The sequence below is a fragment of the Macaca mulatta genome, chromosome 7 (assembly GCF_049350105.2).
Source record: "Macaca mulatta isolate MMU2019108-1 chromosome 7, T2T-MMU8v2.0, whole genome shotgun sequence".
Classification (NCBI taxonomy): Eukaryota; Metazoa; Chordata; class Mammalia; order Primates; family Cercopithecidae; genus Macaca; species Macaca mulatta.
In genome coordinates this window covers 170,494,110-170,509,028 of record NC_133412.1, presented here as the reverse complement: position 1 = coordinate 170,509,028, position 14,919 = coordinate 170,494,110, and the positions used below count along the sequence as shown (strand labels likewise).

Genomic DNA, 14,919 nt, shown 5'->3' with positions numbered 1-14,919 from the left:
ACCTAAAGGGAATGATTTGGGAATATAATAATAGAATGAGTGTTCTATAATACAGTGCATTTAAAAGATTCTTACATTTATATCTTTGTAATTCTTTGTTCACATGGATGAGTGTGGAAAATTTTATTGAGAGGTGGAGATTGATATAAATGAATATTACATCTTGAAAGGAGAGTGAAAACTTCTTCTCATTTCATGTTATACAGACTAAGTAACCATTTTTTTCTCATAGACCCAGAAAAGAAACATTTGCTTTTACTTGAGAGATATTAATATAAGAAATGAAGGCTCAAAGCAGCTATTTAACTGAAATAATAGCAACCGAAAATTGCCCTTCTCTTGAGTCCATAGTGCCCATGTGAAGGAGCAGACAGGCGGGGGTGCTGGTCTGCTCATGGGAGAAAACTCCCCGTTGAGTTAGCATTTTCGGCCACGGTCTGGTAAGTTGGACATTCCCCTTGTCAGTTCTACGGAACGGTTTCGGAACGGGCTCTTTCTCTCTGCTGCTTTGGTTCTTAGGTGCTGATTTTAGTTTCCATCAATGCTGTGTGGCGATCACTGTCATCCTCCAACACTGCAGACGGTGATGACACCCCATCAAGACCAGGGTTACGTGATCCTCGGCCACTGCCGTGACCTACCTGCTGGGTACAAGGGAGGCTCAGTAAATAGCTGCCAATTAAATAACTGTATGCACTACAAGGAAAGAGGTGAGCTATGCATCATCCTCTCTAGAAAATGTACTTCTCTAAAAATACTATGCATAACATTAAAAGAAATGCGCTTCCTGGGATAGGTGAAATGAAATTCCATTTGAAAACCCGTTTCAGCGTTTCAGTACAATGAAGAACAAACTGGCCTTCTTCCCTGGCCTCATGAAGTCTCGCATGGGTCCCCCAGAGACGGTGTAACCCTGCAAGCACTTCGTTGACCCTGGACACTCACTGGCTCACCCTTTCCTGAGTTAATAACTGCTCCAGCGACGTGCCTGTTCACACGAGCGCACTGTTCCGTTAGCAGTTTGCGCTTGCTGGGAAAAGATGGTGAGGCAACTTAGTCCTTGCCAAAATTTCAAATGTGTGACACCGCAAGAAAGACACCGTCAGGAGCAGTTGCTAATTTATTTTAAGTGCCCCCTGAGTTTTTAATTTATCTGGAAAAAATAAATAGATAAATCCGAGGCTCTCCCTGCCAACCCAGCCCAGCACCGGGTCTGCCAGTGGCGGTGGAGGTTTGCGGGTGACAGCTACTGCCGCCAGGGAAAGGTGTCACAGTGCTCAGCCAATAACGCAGGGTGAGCGCTGACTATTCCTGGTTGCATCAGAATCGGATAGATCACATTTGTATAGAGCTGACCTTTCCTTTTCCTGAATTGGCTGCCGACACACATGCTAAATATTTTTTTTTTTTTTCTCCAGATAGTCTGCAATTCCAAACAGTGCTGCAGACTTCTCCAAGCCCGGAGTCAGTGTAAGTTTGGAATGCAATCAGTCTAGTTTAGAAATTCATTATCCAAAGTGAGGAGCCCAGCGAATATTATAGTTTCATAAATATGCAGATTTTGTTTATTTAAACATTTTTTTATTACACTTTGTGTTTTCCTAAATTGGGTCATCATTTTAATATAATTGGAATCCGATGTGTGTCCTGTTTTCCTTAAAAGCCATCTGGTTCATTTTCGACTTTCAGAAACCAGATTATTTGTGGTAATATCAGGCCTTGCTCATGGCTCCTTTTGAGTCAACGCGTGGCTTTGGGGTGTGGGACCAAGGAAGTCCAAGGATGCTTTGGGAAGGCTGGCTGCTCCCCACTTTCATGACAGGTTTCCAAGCTGGACAGCTAAGATGGGACTCAGGCCAGGAAAATCCATGGGGAACTAGAGAAGGCAGCATTCAACTGAAGAGAATAAATGAATACAGTCCACTTAATCTTGGATGAAGAGCAGCTGACCCACAATTAGACTGTGGTTAAGAACACAAAGTCCAGTTCTGACATCTTACTCTCTAACCAGATCGAATGCTCCCTGAGGGCAGGAAGCTTATACTCTGAATAGCTCCACTTTTCATAGGACTGAGCACCAGGTAGATGCTGAAGATATATTTGTTGATTGATGATGATTCCAGAAACACAAATCATAACAAAGTAGTGTGGTGTGTTCATTATCTATTGATGCATAACAAATTATTCCAAAACTGAGCAACTGGAAATGACACTTGTGTTATCTATAATACACTTGTATTTCTATAGGGTCAGAAATGCAGGCATGGCTTGGCTGGATCCCCCCACTCAGGGCCTCTGCAAATGCTGTGGGTCTCCCTCAGCCCCTTGCCCCCATGGCCTTTCTGTAGCTCTGTAGAGCAGCTCACGATATGGCACTCACTTCATGTGAATGAGCAAGCAGTGGTCAGGAGAAAGTGTGAGTGAGACAGACGAGATAGTCTTCTGCAATGCGCTCTCAGACATAATATCCCAGCACCTTCTCTGTATGATACTGATGAGATAAGAGTCACTACAGACAACCCACCCTCCACCGAAGGACATCACTCAGGAACAGCAGTCATTGGGAGACATGTCTGAAGCTCCTGGTCTAGCACCTGTGTGTATATTTCCATGCAGGAGGTCAGATTTTGATAACGAATTCATCGAAATAAGCCGAGCTTATATTGGTAACAAGAAATTAAACTGAAATGATTTTCTACATTGTATCCCCTTCAAAATACTTTTGGTATCATTCCCTTATTCAGAGATATGGTGGAAAACGAAGCCAACATTTCTTCCAAAGCCCACCAGCAAGAATTTTTTTTAAAATTACAAATATAATTTGTGCAGCATTCCTTTGACCAACAAATATTTATTAAACTCATCCCAGGAGAGGAGCAGAATCTTGTCTTAGTTAACTGCCACTGGCTCTGCTTTTAGGTTGACTAAGGTCAAACCCACTCTGATGCCAGCCAGTCACACGTCCCCAAGCAAGTTTCTCCCTCTCTTGCTCAGTTTGCTCACTTGTAAATGAAGATCACAATAGTACCTCCCTTAAAGGGCAGTTGTCAAAATGAGATGAGCAAATAGTGTGTTTTTCGAACCGTACATCACAACCCATTCATGAATCTAAAGTCAGTTTAATGCAAGTTTTGGCAAACTCTTTTCGTAAAGGGCCAGAGTATTTTAGACTTTGCCACCATGATGGTCTCTGTTGCAATTCTGCTTTTGCAATGCAAAAGCACCCATAGCTAATGCATAAACAAATGAGTATGGCATGGCTGTATTCCAATAAAACTTTATTAACAGAAACAGGTGGCAAACTGGATTTGGTCCAAGGGCCATAGTTTGATGACCCCTGGTTTGCTGGATTGCAATTAGCATTTTTTAAAAAATTAAATAGGATAAAAGATAGCAATGTGTACTGCACATAGGAAAGATGAGAATATTGTCTTGAAATTTTGGTTTCAGCATTAGTATAGCTATAGATATGCCTATGGAGATATATATATACACACACACACACATACACATTTATATACACATACAGATACATGCATATCATTTACCAGATTGAAATGTAAAATGTATTTGTTTTCAGTTTATCTTTTTTAAAAAAGGAACAAGAAAGCCACTAAGTTAATGCGTGTAATGCACTTTATATGGCACCTGGCCCATAGCAAATGCTAAATAAATGCGAGCTACCATTAAAACTTCCTGCTAGATGCAATGCGGATCATACAGAAACGAGCTGCAGCCATGTCTACACCGAGACATACTCAGAAAGAAATCAATACCTCTAGGCAGACCAGCCCCCCCAGGAGGCTAACTGTAAGGCGGTCCAGTGGAAGAGTGGGATGGGAACATTTGTAGCACTGAGATGACATAAATAGTGGTGACTGTCTATCACAGCTGGAGAGTGTCTTAGAGAAGGACCAGGTTTTCCTGACTGAGAAAGAGGTGGACCCCAAATTGGGTTTGAAAGATTGGAAGGATTGGGATGTTTAGACCTGGAAATGTGGTAAAATTAGTTGGCTGAAGTCAGTTTAATTCTCTGTGGGAATTGTGCTTATCAAAGCATTTACACATACATCAACAAATATTTACCGAGTGACACTTATGTGTCAGGCACTCTTCTAACACTAGAGATATAGTAGTAACTGCAACAAAATCCTGACACCCTGGAGTTTACATCCCAGTGGGAGAGACATAAGAAAAGAAGCATGCATGCGTGTGTGTGTGTGTGTGTGTGTGTGTGTGTGTGTGTGTGTAAATAGAATAGGGTTAGAAAAGAGTGGTGGGGCCATGGGGGGACATTTGAGAGAGATGTGTTTGAAGCAAAGGAGTTAACCTCTGAATTACCGGAGGGACAGGATTTCAGGTAGGGAACAGCCCATGCAAAGGCTCTGAGGCAGGTACATATTTGATGTGAATGGAAACAACAGGGTTCTGCCACCCAATCCTGGGTGAAAACTCAAAGGTGGGAGTTAGGGCCTTTGACTTCCAGAATCAAGCAGTCTACCTTGGAACGATGGCTTGTAACCTCTCTCTGTTCTTAGTCAATGTCAAGGATTTACACCCATTGTCTGGACTGCTGGGTAGGCAGCCTGAAGAAAGGGAAGAAATGTAGACCAGATCAACAACCTTGCTTTTCCTTTGCTTCTACTCTAGGAACCATGATGACACACGATTAAATAAATAAACATGGAAATACTGGCTATAGATTTTAGACCAATATATCCCTCCACGCAGAAGCAGATTGAGAGTATCTTAGAAGAATCTTTTCTGTATCCTTGTGGACATCTCAGAATTATGTGATTTTTCTTTTCTTTCTGCTTTTCGGGATGATTTACGGAAGCTTCTTTTTCCTTAAAATAAAATAACTGTGTGTCTTGATAATTAACACTTGTACCATAGGTGTTGTTCATGTTTTTTTCGTCATCCACCTCATTAATATCTGAATATGCTTTAACTTGAGTGATACATTTTGAGAATTTCAGGGAGAGCTGGAATTCTATTTGGAATCTCCCCTTCTTCTCATGTTGCTTTTCCCTAGTACCATGCTCAAACACACAGGTACATACATGTGCACTCAGGCCCATGTACTCAAGTATGTATACGCATGTCTGGTCATGAGGCCTCTCTTTGCACCCATCTTTGTCCCACTAAGTGATACACAGTGGAGAGTCACATAGTGTTAATGCCTAAAAGGAAACAAAGCATTTTGTCTGTCAATCAACCAACTATGACCCAGGGCCTACCAAGTGCCAGGCAAAACCCCTACTTTTAGGAAATTCACAACCTGACAGGGCAGTCCAGGCTAGAAGGCATATTGGACAGTCTTCCTCGGGCTTCAGCAGTTTATATGTTTCTTGGGAAGTGTGTCAGCATGTAGGACTCTTGAGTAACATCACAAATCTGAAACTCCTGTTTATTGAGCATCTACTATGTTCAGTCAAGGTCTCAGATACTTCCTATTCATTATCTCAGTTAACCCTCCACAGCCCATGATGCCAGCACTCTGATCCCATTCTAGAGACGGGAAGACAAGGAGTCAAGGCTTGATTTTTTGACTACTTATTGTCCTTGGTTTATGCAGCATACAGATTAGGAGATGGGGTGCTGGATCCAGCCTGATTTTGAATTTTAACTCTTGAACTTTCTCTTTATGTGACCTCAACAAGTTGCTTAACTTAGTTTCTTCATCTGTAAAGTTGGTATAAAAGTACCTAACAAGGCAGAAACTACTAGTTACCTATGCAGTATACACCCACTAATCATTCTCACTGAATGAACCCTGGTATTACTGAGAATAGCAATGTGCCCATCCAAATACTACTTTTCTCAGCCTCTCTTGCAGACAGGGATGGCCAAAGAGATTTAGATGGACATCATCCAAAGGAGCTTCTGGGAAAAACTTTCAAAGAGAGTCAACTAGTCTTGGAGGTTGACCCCCGTATCTCAGTCCGATTTCCCCTTTTGCTGCTTAGAATGTTGGCATGATGGCTAAGGGATGCAGTAGCCAATTTGCAACCACGAGGCAACCTTGAAGATGGAAGTAATGAGCTACGGATGGCAGAGTAGAAAGTTGGAATGAATGATTTGGGGTCACTGATTCAATGTAGAGTCACCACAGCAGCTGTGTGGAGTTCATGTCATATAAAAGTAAAATAACATCTAAATTATTTAAGCCACTGTTATTTTGGTTACTAACAGATGAGCAAAGTTCTTAGCTGATGAACCACTTTATGGATTTGTTGAGATAATATATTTAAAAATGCACTTTTTTGTACCTGTGCTACACACTGCATAAACCTGAGATACAATTTTTGTTATTGAGTACTTATATGTGTGTAGAGTCTACTTAAGAAGCACATCAAGAAATTATTTGTTTCACTTACTAATATTCCAACTTTACAAGTGAAACAAATAAGATCTGGAGACGTAAAGGGATTTGCCCAAGGACGCACGGCTAGAAAACTGATGCCAAACTGGTGCAAAAGAGGATGGGGAAGGGTAGACTTTGATACCAGTTTCTCATCCCCAGTGCAATGACTTTCTCATCATATAGTTTCACCTTCATTTCTCCCCAATCCAAAAAGAAAAACAACGTTGAGCTCAACTGTGGTGACAAACTCGCTACACTACAGAGCCATGACCTTCAGCCATGCCATCAACCATGCCCTTTTCCTCTTGCAGTGTTGTGAGAAGCCAAAAAGTTCAGACTTGTGCAGAGCTGAGAGGAAGGGGACTGTGAGGGTGGTGTACTTTGCTGCTATACAGTTATGGCTGTAGATTACAGTGTGGGGAATCAGAGCTCAAACTGAAGTGAAGAATTAATAGTTTAGTTCTCTGGCTTGTAAATTGGCATCTGTGGCATGCTGTGAGATCTGGAGTTGACACTGAGTGGCACAAATGAGAGGTGGAAGGCAAGTCCCTAGGCACAGACAAGAGACTGGTTAATTTCAGAAGGGCGAGGAATGGATAAAGGATGCAAGATGAAAACTGGGCACATGTGGGTTTTTCAAAAGGAGAACATTAACTTGCTGAAGTTAATTTCATCTTTGTAGGAAAAAGAAAACCGAAAACCCACAAACACCAGTCATATCACTAACTCCAAACTTACTAATTTAAAATTTAAACCAAAAAATACCTACAAACTAGTAATATTTGCGTAACACATTACATTTACAAAGTGTTTTATAAGACTTCATGCAGGCAGGGTAACAACATTATTCCCATTCTACAAATAAGAAAAATGACCATCAGAGACCTCAAATGATTTTCTCCAGGTCTGCCAGATAGTAAGGGATGTAGACCTAGGTCTCCTAACTCACTGCTTGGCCTTGACAGTAGAAAAGATTGTCCCAGAAACTGGCTTAAGACAATGATAACATCAAATAGGGAGAGATGTCTCCAAATAGCGCTGCAACCTCTGGTGATGGGATAAGGTGCAGAATAGTATGGAGGTATAAGATAGTGTAAGATCAGTCAAGTAAGGGAAGGCAATGGAGGGGAGGCAAGGTTTGCTTAAGGGGCTGATGGCTTATGTTTGGAACAAAATGTCCTGTGGCAACTGTAAGAAAGTGCAAGGAGGGTCAAAGTGTGACTTCACTGGCAATAAAACATATGGAGTAAGGCTTTCCTCTCTGTGCACAGAGTTGACCCACCATCATGGCATGACTCAGTCCCCTACAGCTGACTGTTCCAGTACAAATCACTCTTGTTCCCTGAAGTAACTACACAATGATACCCATTTTATTAGTTAATCATGGGTGTCTTTCTCCATTGTGCAAGTTACTATTAGGCCAATTGCCATCCTATGAGGAAGGACATAGATTTGAGTCTGCCATGTTGGAGTTCCAACTCTGTTTCTTCCCCTTTGTGATCATGAGCTTCCACATTGTTTGGTCTGTAACATGGCGATTTTTAAAGTTCACCCAATGGAATCATTGTGGTCATTACATTAGAAAATAGAAGGTTCCCGACACTGCACCTGACAGGGAGCCAGCACTTGGAAATCGGTTCCATTCTTTAAGCCTCCTTCACTAGATGCTTGTAAGGACAAAATTTTAAAATGGTGTTTTAAAAATATCAACTCCAACAAAAGGGTCTTACTGAATGGAACCCTTGCAGACATTTTTTTTTTTTTTTTTTTTGCCAATTCTCAGCACCTGATAAGTCATTTGTGATTTAATTCACTCACTTATTCATTCTTCAAAACAAACACATTTTCCTTCAAAGATGTTGTTAGTCAAGTGCCTTAAAAGGTCTGTAAGATGTGATTTCATGATATTCCTCCTCAAACTCTAGCCCACTGAAAAACTCTGAGTGCCTTAAATAATTCTAAGTTTCTTAAATAAAGTTCACTGAAGTATTATTTATGGTGGTAGAATATTCAAAACTACCAAAATGGCAAAAAGATTAAATACGCTATTAAAATGTGCACAATAAAATACTAGATTCTCCATTGGAAACTTCATTTAGAGACAGTTTATAATCATACAGACAAATATATATGCAATAATGTATGAAAACAAGCGAATGTATATACACGTGTGTACATATTTATATGCATGTACATGCACACATATTTAATCACAAAATATAAATAGAACAAATAATTAAATATAAAATAATTAGGAAATTGTGTAAAAACATAAGATGAAATGCTGTGTGTGGTATACAAGAATACTCAACGCTTTACAAAACGGTACATGATATATTAAGTAGGAATAGTGGATTACAAAGCAGGATGTACAATATGGTCCAAATATTCTTTAAAACATTCTTATTTTTATATAAGCACAGAAGAAAATGAACATAGCCCTCCACACCTGAAGGAGTGACATGTGAATGGTGGGACTATAAGCGGTTTTTGTTTTCTTCATGCTTTACTGATTCTCAAATATTCTACTGTCAACATGCATTTTTTTGGAATTAGAAAAACACCCCTCCAGCAATAATGTGTAGTTCTTAACATTGCTCCTCAGATGTTTCTCATTCCCCTACTTCTGTCTAATTACGTCACAGGTTGGCACTTCCTGGCCCCTTGTGGTTGTGTAGAGTCACATGACCAGTTCTGGCCAAGGAAGTGGAAGTGCTACCCATCACTTCCTGATTGGATCATTTGGTGATCAGTGTTAGGCTCTAGAACTTTTCCCCTCCAGGACAGCAACCAAGTTGTATTGAAGTTGGTTTGCTCTGTCAACTGTACACCCCTCAGTGGTCACCAGAGCTAGGCCCCTCTACAGACTTGTGCTAGACTCAGAGCACAAATGAGAAATAAAATCATGTTGATTTAAACTTTGCATATCTGGGGATTTTTTTGTTGTTGTTGCTGCTGCACCATAACCTAGTCCATCCTGACCAACACAAATATGGCTAGAAAAAGTTCCTGGAAGTTATTCACCAAAACTGTGAACATTCTTTTTCTTTAAGTAGTAAGACCAATTGATTCTTTTCTTCTTTCTACTTTTCTCAATTGTCTATAATGAGTACGGCTTTCTTTTTAGTTGAAAAATAATCAAATCAACTCTATAAATAAAACAAGACATCACAGCAAGTCAATCTGATATGTTTGTTCTTTTCTTAGAAGATTCCATGGATTTCCATTGATTCCATCATATTCTTTCACTTCTTCCCTTAGGGTGGGTGGGCTGGCCTGAGCCAAGGTGGGGGTGGCGTACTTATGGAGCCTGACCTTTCATCCCTGATGGCAGTAGATTACGCAGAGCATAGGGTGGAGTTTAGAAAAACTGAAAACTGCAGGTAATTGGGTGAGGTTTGTGGTTTCAGTCAATGCTCAGAGCAAATGAATTGAGTAATCTCCTTCTCTGAATGTATTTTAAGGAACAAAACATTTTTTGGGGTAAGTTTGAGCACAACCATACATAGGAGCAAAGAGTATGAAGAGCAAAGGCATCTTTCAGTCCTTTCCTCAACTTTTCTCTTCTATCTCCAGTCCATAACACAGACTTTATGTTGCCATTTTGAATATGAAGTATGACTTTGGGGACCTTGCTTACCGTTACTCTTTCTTTCACTTAGTCATATCCTCAACATCTTTGACTCTGCCATGAACCCTTCCTGAGATGCTCCTAAGATGCTCATCTTGGTACCTGATGGTGTTTATGCCTATGGTGATCCTGAGATACAGTGGAGACTGCAGGCAGGTGGGATTAGATGGCCCTCACTCAAATCCAGGCTCTGTCTATTATCATTGGGGGATGAGGAGCTCAGAAGCTCCCCACCTGCGGAATTAATGTCAGAAGGCTGCCACTTGTGGGGGTCCTCCAGATGGTCAGATTCTAGATGCAAATACCTAAGAGATCTCAGGACCTTGGAGAATGAGTAATAAACAGACAGAGAAACCGGTAAAGGCATTTCTGGTGGAGGAAGAAGCATGAACAAGAGTTTCAAGTGCTTAAAGAAATATAGGCAGAATAAGCCACATGAACAAATGTAAGAGGAAAGGCAGATTCCTGCACTCATGAGCTGCTTATTTTATTTTATTTTATTTTTTAGATAGAGTCTTGCTCTGTCTCCCAGGCTGGAGTACAGTGGCATGATCTAGGATCACTGCAACCTCTGCCTCCCAAGTTCAAGTGATTCTCCTTCCTCAGCCTCCAGTGTAGCTGGGACTACAGGTGCATGCCACCACGCTTGACAAATTTTTGTATTTTGTAGTAGAGACAGGGTCTCACCATGTTGACCAGTCTGGTTGTCAACTCCTGACCTCTAGTGATCCACCTGCCTCAGCCTCCCAAAGTGCTGGGATTATAGGCATGAGCAGCCGTGCCAGGCCAAAGTCACTGATCTTAATAAAAATGATTCATTCAGTCTTTTGCATGTAAGAGAAAACAATTATCTACATCAGTCACTGGGTTATTTTCCATATCTACACAGTATTAATTACATTTCTTATGCAACAAATATTTATTGAGCATCTTCTATGTATCAGAGAGTGTTGTAGTATTTGGGACACATTAGCAAACTACTCTCCTCTCCTCTCCCTTTTAATTTTATCTGAATTAAATTTATTCTATAAGGAAAATGTATATCACTGCCATAGAAAAAAAGCCACATCCTTGTCATTAGTAGAAGGCAATCACAAAAATAAATACAACGAAAAAGGGAGAGTCAGGCAGATTAAAATGGCAGACAGGAGGCAGGACTAGCTTGCAGCTCCCACTCAGACAAAGCAGTGTGTAGAGACTCACATCATGAACTTTTGCTCCAAGAGCTACCACAGGAACATACCAGGAAAGCTGAGATAATCCATAGACTCTTTGAAGGAGCTGGATCATCACTGCAGGCTCCCTGAGATGGCAAAAAAACGTGAGTCTGTTTGCTTTCTCAATGGGGAGACTTGTGATCTGGGACAAGTTCTCAGCCCTGGTCACTGGCTGCCTGGAAATAGACTCATACTGTTGGGGTAGCATGGTGGGAATAAGACCAGCCTTTAGGACTGCCGGCTGCATGGGAGCAGAGTGAGACTGGTGACTGCTGGCTTTCCCCTACTTCCCTGGTGATCTGTATGACTCAGCAGAGGCAGCCATAATCCCCCTGGGAATATAACTCCATTGGACTGGGAACCACACCTCCATCCCCCACAGCAGCTGCAGCAAGCCCCACCCAAGGAGAGGCTGAGCTCAGGCAAGCTTATCGCTGCCCACACCTGGAGGTCTTTCTCTACCCACTCTAGTAGCCAAAAACAAAGGTCATAATCTCTTGGGAGTTTATGACCCTGCCTACTGTCTAAGAATCCTGAATACTTAACCAGGTGTCTCTAAGGTAAGTTTGCATCCTGCCTCTAGGACTGCAGCTGATGCACTCTTGAAAGAGCCATCTCCTGAGTGGAGGCCAACCAACACAAAACCAGCACACTAAACAAAAACACAACCAAGACTCTCACAGAGTCCACTTCACACCCCTGCTACCCCTGTTGGTATCCATGGCTGCAAGAACTGAAGATGGATCACAGCACAGAACTCTTTGCAGACACTCTTCAGTACCAGCCTGGAGTCCAGTAGCCCCATTGGGTGACTAGACGCAGAAGAATAGAAACAATCACCACAGTTCAGCTCTCAGGAAACCTCATTGCTAGAGAAAGGGGGAGAACAACACATCAAGGGAGCACCCCGTGGGACAAAATAATCTGATTAGCAGCCCTTGAATCCCAGATCTTCCCTCTGACATACTCTACGCAAATGAGAAGGAACCAGAAAAATAGTTCTGGTAATATGACAAAACGAGGTTCTTTAACATCCCCAAAAGATCATACCAGCTCACCAGCAACAGATCCAAACCAAGATGAAGTCTCTGAATTGCCAGAAAAAGAATTTGGAAGGTCTATCGTTCAGCTAATCAAGAGACACCAGAGAAAGGAGAAGTCCAACTTAAAGAAAACAAAAACATGATACAGGATATGAAAGGAAAATTCATCAGTGAAATAGAGAACATGAATAAAAATCACAACTTCTGGAAATCAAGGATACACTTAGAGAAATGCAAGATGCACTGGAAAGTCTCAGCAACAGATTTGAAAAAGCAGAAGAATGAACCTCAGAGCTTGAAGACAAAGCTTTCAAATTAACCCAATCTATCAAAGACAAAGAAAAAAGAATTGATAAAAATGAACGAAGCCTCCAAAAAGTTTGGGACTATGTTAAACATCCAAACCTAAGAATAATTGGTGTTCTCACGGAAGAAAACAAATCAGAAAGTTTGGAAAACATATTTGAGGGGGTAATCAAGGAAAACTTCCCCAGTCTAACTGGAGATCTAGACATCCAAATACAAGAAGCTCAAAGAACACCTGGGAAATTCATCACAAAAAGATTATTGCCTAAGCACATAGTCATCAGGTTATGCAAAGTCAAGACAAAGGAAAGAATCTTAAGAACTGCGAGGCAAAAGCATCCAGTAACCTATAAAAGAAAACCTACCAGATTAACAGTAGATTTCTCAGCAGAAACGCTAAAAGCTGGAAGGGATTGGGGTCCTATTTTTAGCCTCCTTAAGCAAAACAATTATCAGCCAAGAATTTTGTATCCAGCAAAACTAAGCTTCATAAATGAAGGAAAGATACAGTCTTTTCCAGATAAATGCTGAGAGAATTCACCACTGCCAAACCTACAAGAACTGCTAAAATGACCTATAAATGTTGAAATGAATTCTTGAAATACATCAAAATAGAATCTCCGAAAGCATACATCTCACAGGACCTGTATACCAATACACAATTAAAAAAAAAAAAAAAAGGTATTCGGGCAACAAATTGCACAATGAATAGAATAGTTCTTCACATCTCAGTACTAACATTGAATGTAAATGGCCTAAATGCTCCACTTAAAAGACACAGAATGGCAGAATGGATAAGAATTCACCAACTAAGTTTCTGGTATTTCCAAGAGACTCACCTAACACATCAGGGCTCACCTAAACTTAACATAAAGGGGTGGAGAAAGATATTCCATGCAAATGGACACCAAAAGCAAGCTGGAGTAGCTATTCTTACATCAGACAAAACAAACTTTAAAGCAACAACACTTTAAAAAGACAAAGAGGGACATATATATTGATAAAAGGATTAGTCCAACAGGAAAATGTCACAACTCAAAATATATATGCACTTAACATGGGAGCTCCCAAATTTATAAAACAATTACTACCAGACCTAAGAAATGAGACAGATGGCAACACAGTAATAGTGGGGGACTTCAATACTCCACTGACAGCGCTAGACAGATCATTAACACAGAAAGTCAACCAAGAAACAATGGACTTCAACTATATCCTTCAACAAATGGACTTAACAGGTATTTACAGAACATCTACCCAACAACAGCAGAATATACATTCTATTCATCAGTACATGGAACATTCTTCAAGATAGACCATATGATAGACCACAAAACAAGTCTCAGTAAATTTAAGAAATTTGAAATTATATCAAGTACTCTCTCAGAACACAGTGGAATAAAATTGGAAATCAACTCAGAAAAGAACCCTCAAAATCATGGAAATTAAATAACCTGCTCCTGAATGATCATTAAGTCAACAATGATATCAAGATGAAAAATAAAATTTATTGAACTGAATGACAATAGTGACACAACCTATCAAAACCTCTGGGATACAGCAAAAGCAGTGCTAAGAGAAAAGTTCATAACATTAAATAGTCACATCAAAAAGTCTGAAGAACAAATAGACAATCTAAGATCATATTTCATGGAACTGGAGAAACAAGGACAATCCAAACCCAAACCCAGCAAAAGAAAAGAAATAACAAAGATCAGAGCAGAACTAAATGAAATTGAAACAAAAAAAATACAAAAGATAAATGAAACAAAAAGTTGAAAAGATAAGTAAAATTGATAGACAATTAGCAAGATTAACTGAGAGAAGATCCAAATAAGCTCATTTAGAAATGAAATGGGATATATTACAACTCTTACCACAGAAATGCAAAAGATTATTCAAGGCTACTATGAACAATGCACATAAACTAGAAAACCTAGAGGAGATAGATAAATTCCTGGAAATATACAATCCTCCTAGATTAAACGAGGGAGATATAGAATCTCTGAACAAACCAACAACAAGCAGAAAGACTGAAATGGCAATAAAAAATTGTCAACCAAAAAAAGGACAGGATCAGACAGATTCACAATTGAATTCTTTCAGACATTCAAAGAATTGGTACCAGTACTATTGACACTTCCAAAAGATACAGAAATAGAGAATCCTCCCTAAATCATTATATGAAGCCAGTATCACCCTAATACCAAAACCAGGGGAGGACATAACAAAAAAGAAAATTGCAGACCAATATCTCTGATGAATGTAAATGCAAAAATCCTCAACGAAATACTTTGTGAACTGAATCCAACAGCATATCAAAAACGTAATCCACTATGATCAAGTGGGTTTCAT

The 14,919-nt window shown here is 40.2% G+C and overlaps 1 long non-coding RNA gene across 1 annotated transcript; it reads left to right on the top strand.

The window, feature by feature from the left end:
* The first annotated feature begins 494 nt into the window (after positions 1-494).
* On the top strand, positions 495-4,890 carry LOC144329678 (uncharacterized). The gene is made up of 3 exons (XR_013395294.1): positions 495-710; positions 1,419-1,470; positions 4,651-4,890. It is a non-coding gene; the product is annotated as an uncharacterized LOC144329678 (long non-coding RNA).
* The last annotated feature ends 10,029 nt before the right edge of the window (positions 4,891-14,919 follow it).